The following is a 6,100-nucleotide window of genomic DNA, read 5'->3' on the forward strand; positions in this document are numbered from 1 at the left end:
TGTCATAAGCAAATAAGTCAAGATTAGTCAGGTCTGTCCTCAAGATTAGAACAAAGGAACTTGTAAAATGTTTATTTGTTGAATGAAGGACTGATGGGTTATATGATGCGTTTCAAGGAAGTCAGGGAATCTAAACGCTGACTTGCTTTCACTGCACAGCGTCAAGCAGATTTTTACTCAAGTCTAATTGTAGTATGTCATGAGTGAAGACAGGATATTTGTCCTGCACACCAAAGTGTGCATGCTGATACATAATTGGTCATTAAAGCTTGGACTACAAATGTACTAGAAACAGAAAAAACAGAACACTCCCCTGTGACGTAAAATCTGTAACAAGAGGTCAACAGTGTTCTTACACAGTGCCTTTTTAATCTTCTAAGGACTCTATCACATGCCATTCAGAACATTTATATAAATTCCCACACTGATGTGGGCAACTGTTGGCTCATTATCTTCCCAAAGGACACCCCAAAATGTGTCCTAGAAGAACTGATTGGACCACAAACCGCCCCATAAGTGAACGACCCTCCTAACCCACAGCAACTCAGTGAAAATGACTGCACACATTGTTCCAGAAAATGTCAAACAATATATGTTTGAAATTTAATCTGTCAGCGTCTGTAAGGCCAAATTCAGGCCCGGTTTGGTCTGATCAGATCAGCTGGCCTCATTAAGTTAAATGAGGCCAACACAGCAGGAGGGCCAATGCAGGGGGGCTTCAATAAAAACACACAGAGGAAGAAATCCTGCTGCTCACCGTCATCTGGCAGTGTTGAATTAAATCTAGAAAGTATGTGCAAGGATGAAGGTAGGAGTTTCAGGTAGCTTGGTTTGTACCAAATACAGTTGAACTTAAATAGTACCGCCTCCACAAGGTTTGCACCTGGTGTCATTCACGCAAATTTACCCGGAAAACGCTGACCAACCAAACGTGCAAATTGTTGAACCGAACACGCAATTTAGTACTCTTTAATTGGGATCTTAGTAAATCTGGCCCCTTGAGTGCAGAAAGACAGCAGGATGAGATCATTGGTCATATAGCACTACACTTACACATTTGCAGGACAAAATCAGCAAAGTACCGCTTGGTCAACTTTGTTCCTCACAGGAGCTTTAACCAGCTATTTATGTTAACCAAACTATTTCTGTGGAAAGGAAAACTATTTAAAGGAGCAATATGTAACTCTGACACCTAGTGTTTAAAATGGGCGATGTAGTCCAAATTCAAAACATTGGCGAAAGCTGTCTACCCCCGCCCCCTCCTCCCTAGAGTCGATGCTCACGTAGGTTGCGATGTTGCGGTCACTGAAGCTTCAGTGTTTAGCCAGCTCTACATTGGCCTTACTACCCTCCGGCGTTCTAACCTCTCTCCATTTGTAAAACATTTCAGGTTATATTAGAACCAGTTTGCTTGCCTGCTTCCATCGCTGCATCATCTGTCGGTTTGCTGATTGCCTGGCAAACTATGGGGCGATCAGAGCGTCAGTGAGGGGGGTGGGGGGGCTTAAAAGTGCCTACCTTCTCTGGTCAAAACAGAAACAGACCAATCAGGACCAGAATCTAAAGTTAGAAGGAGGACATACTGGCTGCTGCATTGTTGTCAGAGAAGCCAGCACTTCAACATAGCATGTTTCCTTAATGTCTGATCATATAGTCAGGTCACGTTATCATTTTGTTCAGTAGATATCTTACAGATTGGTTCAGCATTGAGATGTCAGAAACAATTTTAAAGGGTTTTCCCCTCTGTACTAGCTTTTATGAAAAGCAGCAATGTGTAATATTTATCCAAGGCTGGATCGTCATGTATGTGCAGATGACCTAGCCGTGTTTGGAATACGTTGAGGACTGAACCCGGATGATTGATGATTTCTATCTGCAGATGTCGGGGCAACAGTCAGTGTAAGCTGTTCAGTGAAGCTAGTCGTGGTGGAGGGATGAGTCACAGAGCTTCAGTTCACTGATCAACACCTCCGCCTCAGCCCCCCCTCCGGCACAGCTTGACACACATACACACCCTCATGTCAATCTGTCAGATACAAACAGGGTGATGGGGGTGAGGGGGTTGGGGATGTTCAGCGTGAGCAAAGACGACCTCCGCCTGCTCCGGCTTTGTACGTGCCATCAACCTGAATGCACAAACAGCCCTGACATTTATTTATCTACTCAAGTATACATCTAGATTCCCATCATTGTTAAATGACATGTTCTCGACTAACCCAGAGGTCGCTGTCGTTTTACATCCTATGCTGTTTTGTGTTTGAATACTGTTCATAAAAAATTAGAAGTTACAAATCCCTGAAATATACATTGATGCCACCAACTGTTAACTATTACTGATGCATTTGCAGATCTGTATATCCTTTTAGGCAGAGGTGGGGGACTCGAGTCACATGACTTGACTCGAGTCTGACTTGAGACGCAAATTTGAGGACTTGAGACTTGCTTGACTGACAGTGATAAAAGACTTGACTTGACTTAAGCCCAATTCACACATACTCCGTGCGTGCCGCGGTCCGTCAGCGCCGCACACTACGTTGTACTTAGCTGCCACTCAAGTCAATCATTGTGTTCACACAGGGCGCGCTGCGGTCCGTCTCCGGCGCGTGCCACCGACGGCACTACGCTCTGCTCTGTTTTAAATACGCAGCGAGTCTATTTTCGCCGGAGTGCGCTGCAGGCACGCGTCAAGCTGGACAGAATATGACAGCCCGGACAGGAAGTCAGACAAGGAAACGCACAGAGCATCCGGTCAATTTCAAAATAAAACACAATATACGGACTCGCGATCGTATTTTTCATCACTTTATCAACATTACGTCAAAACAGGCACCGAATGAACAACAATGCATCCTCAGAAAGACAAAGCAACATGTTGTTTGCATGTTTTTCTCTTTATTCCCGCGGGATCTTGTAGTTCTCCTGTGATGTGTCATGGGTGCGCTCCGCTGTGCTGACGTCCCAGAAACGGATCCAGTGTGAATGGGCGCGAGCCGTCCGACGGAGCAAAACCGTGGTGCTGACGGACCGCGGTGCGCACGGAGTATGTGTGAATTGCGGGTTAGACTTGAGACAGATGACTTGAAATTACTTTACTTTTAGGATTTTCTTTATTTTTTTCGAGAAGTGAGGATTTTTTTTTTTTTAAATTGGGGGGGGGGATTGTGTGAATACAAACACGACAAATAAGAACAAGTATGAAGGATCTCAAATGCATATTCTTGAGGCAAGACAAGTTAACCAAGAAGTGGGATGGTAAATGGACTTGAGCTGGTACTTTTACACCGCAGGTTACACCTACCCATTCACACACTGATGGCAGAGTTTTCTATATAATACGCCACCAATGAAGCAGCGGGAGCAACTTGGGTTTAAGCGTCTTGCCAAAGGACACATTGGACATGTGGCTGCATGAGCTGGGGATTGAATCCCCGACCGACTCTTACCAACTGAGCCACAGCCGGGATGACTCATGCACGTTTTAGTATATCTAGCTTTTCAGTATAGCTTAGCTGCTTTATTGATCAAGTAGTGCTGCATCATCATGGCAAGCTACATTTTCCCCCACAACAAAGTCGAAGCACAGCAGAGGGTTAGATTACATTTCTCCCTGATGGTGTAGCTTTGGTGTAGTGAAGCTTATTTTATGTGGAGTAACCATTAGCTCAGCTCACTACATTTTACAAGTAGCTTTCCAAACACTGCAAATGAATCAGACCCCTTCAGCTGAATGAGGTTGGTGCCAACTAAGAATGTAAATGGAAAAAAAACAAAGTTTACCACTGACTTAAATTATCATTCAAAAGTCCACTTTTCTGCACAGTCTGAACCTCTCCTATCCGAACACACTGCAGTAATTGCAAAAAAAAAAAAAAAAATTAGACAAGATTGCCTTCTGGTGGAATTAGAGCATGTTTTACTGCAACACAGAGATTATCGTTTAAAGACGATTTTAGCGTGACCAATTTCATTTATTTGGAACCGCGACGTTACAGGGATCACACTTCACAAGCGACCCCAAAAATGTTTTCCTGGAGCTCTTTTGGAGAGCGTCTGTGCACTACACACTGATGAAAATGAATCATTTTCAGCCATTACTGCCGCTCCACTGTGCACCTTTATCAGCTGTGGCATTTGAATGAAAGGAGAAAAAGGCAGTTGCTATGTTGAAAGGCATCTTAAGAAGATAATAATTGAGGCCAAATGACATGTGTTCAGGGAATGATTGTCTGACAGAAATTGCATTGAAGCTTAATGGTTCTCCCTTTTTTTCCTTTTCACAATCAAAAGGACGACTTAGACTTTTTTAAAATTATTTTTCTTTGTGCAAGGAGTGAAAAATAAAGATCCAAATGCCATCTAGTTGCGCAGATGTCCAGTTTTTAATCACCTGGAATATTTTGTGCCTTGTCATAAGATTACTGACAACACAACACACCTTAGAGGGCATCTTTAAAAAAGAGCCTGAAAACAAGATGAAAGCGGCTTCTAAAAACTCCAATTAAAATATGTATGTCTTTGAAAATGCGCCTGCCTTTCATCGCGTCTGATCATTAAAGCAACGTATGTGCTCTCACTTCTGGACTCCTTTCAACCTCACACCAATTAAACACTACTGCATCTCTCCCTTATTCCCTTTCAACATTTTCCACCAATATCTAAAAAAAAGGGGATGGTATTTCCCCCCAAGGAGTTACGCTATAGGTTAAATTTAAGTTCTCGTTCAGGAATAGATCCAGCGGTATGAATCATATTTGAATGTTTTTGCTTTTGGTGAGGCTCTGTGATCCTCTTTGATTTCAGTTCAAGGTCTCTTTTTCTCTGATTGGCATGGAAATGCTTCAGTGACCTGATAAAAAAAAAAACCCAGATTCATTTCAGCCCAGAGATTTTAAACATTTGAAGCACTTCCCCCTCCAATTTTCAGCACAGCTTTCATCAGCTGTATCAAATTTCAAAACCCTGCAGTCCAGGTCTTTGCTATGATTCAATAATGTTTAATATCTGCTGCGCAGTCAGTCAGAGACACTGGAATCTGAGCCCAAGAGCTTCGCTGACGCTCGTACTGAAGCACTTCAGGATTTGTTCATTGACTCTGCCCATTGTCGCTTGTTGATAAGAAATAAAGGAAATACTCCTCGCTTTTTTTTAGCAGCTTCATTTCCTTCCTGATGTGTTTTTCCGTGGGGATAAGAGGCTATGAATACGCTAAGTATCCTTGAGGAAATGTGAGCAGAAAGCATGGAGTCGATCCAGTTAAGCATGAGTGGTTACTCTCGCTTCTGTGTGTGTGTGTGTGTGTGTGTGTGTGTGTGTGTGTGTGTGTGTGTGTGTGTGTGTGTGCGTGTGTGTGCGTGTGTGTGTGTGTGTGTGTGTGTGTGTGTGTGAGAGAGTGTGAGTGAGCAGTGTAGAAAATGAGGCACAAACAATGGAACTGTAGGTTTCATCAGTGACCTGAGAACAAAAAGGGACATGAAACATGATACCTTCTTGAGGATTTTTGCATTTTCAACGGGGGAACATTTACTGTCAGACATTTCTTTAATGGAAAATCTGTGGAATAAAAATCTTATTTGTTATCTTTAAGACTTGCTGATGAAGCGGCTCTACACTTTTTAAAAATGTCCTAGTTTTTGATCAGGCAAATGGGATAAGTATCAAAGTAGAAATGTTATTTTGTGGGGTGAAAAGTTCAGTCATACAAGTTCCAGACATAGGGGCCTGTTTCCATTAATGCTGTTTTGTTTTTGCGCTGGCAATGCCCATTTATCGAAAAACCAGTGCAGTTCAGCCTTTTCAGCACTCTTTGGGTCCGCTGATTTGTGTCACTGCGCCCACAGCACTCTCAGTTGAAAAAAATCATCATGTTCATCACATTCATCAATGTCACTTCTCCTTTACTGAACAATCAAAATCAAAACGGCAGAACGGCGCTCATGCATGTAAGTGAGGGCCGTGGCTTTTGAGGGAGCACAGAGGGGACGGGGTGGGTGCAGACGGAGCACTGAGGGAATGCTACTTTCAAAATCATGCTAGTTTTTTTTTAATTACCAACCGTGTCTTTAAGCATACAGAGCAAATAAAAACAGACCTTTCCTTCACT

The sequence above is a fragment of the Labrus mixtus genome, chromosome 3 (assembly GCF_963584025.1).
Source record: "Labrus mixtus chromosome 3, fLabMix1.1, whole genome shotgun sequence".
In the NCBI taxonomy this organism is placed as follows: Eukaryota; Metazoa; Chordata; class Actinopteri; order Labriformes; family Labridae; genus Labrus; species Labrus mixtus.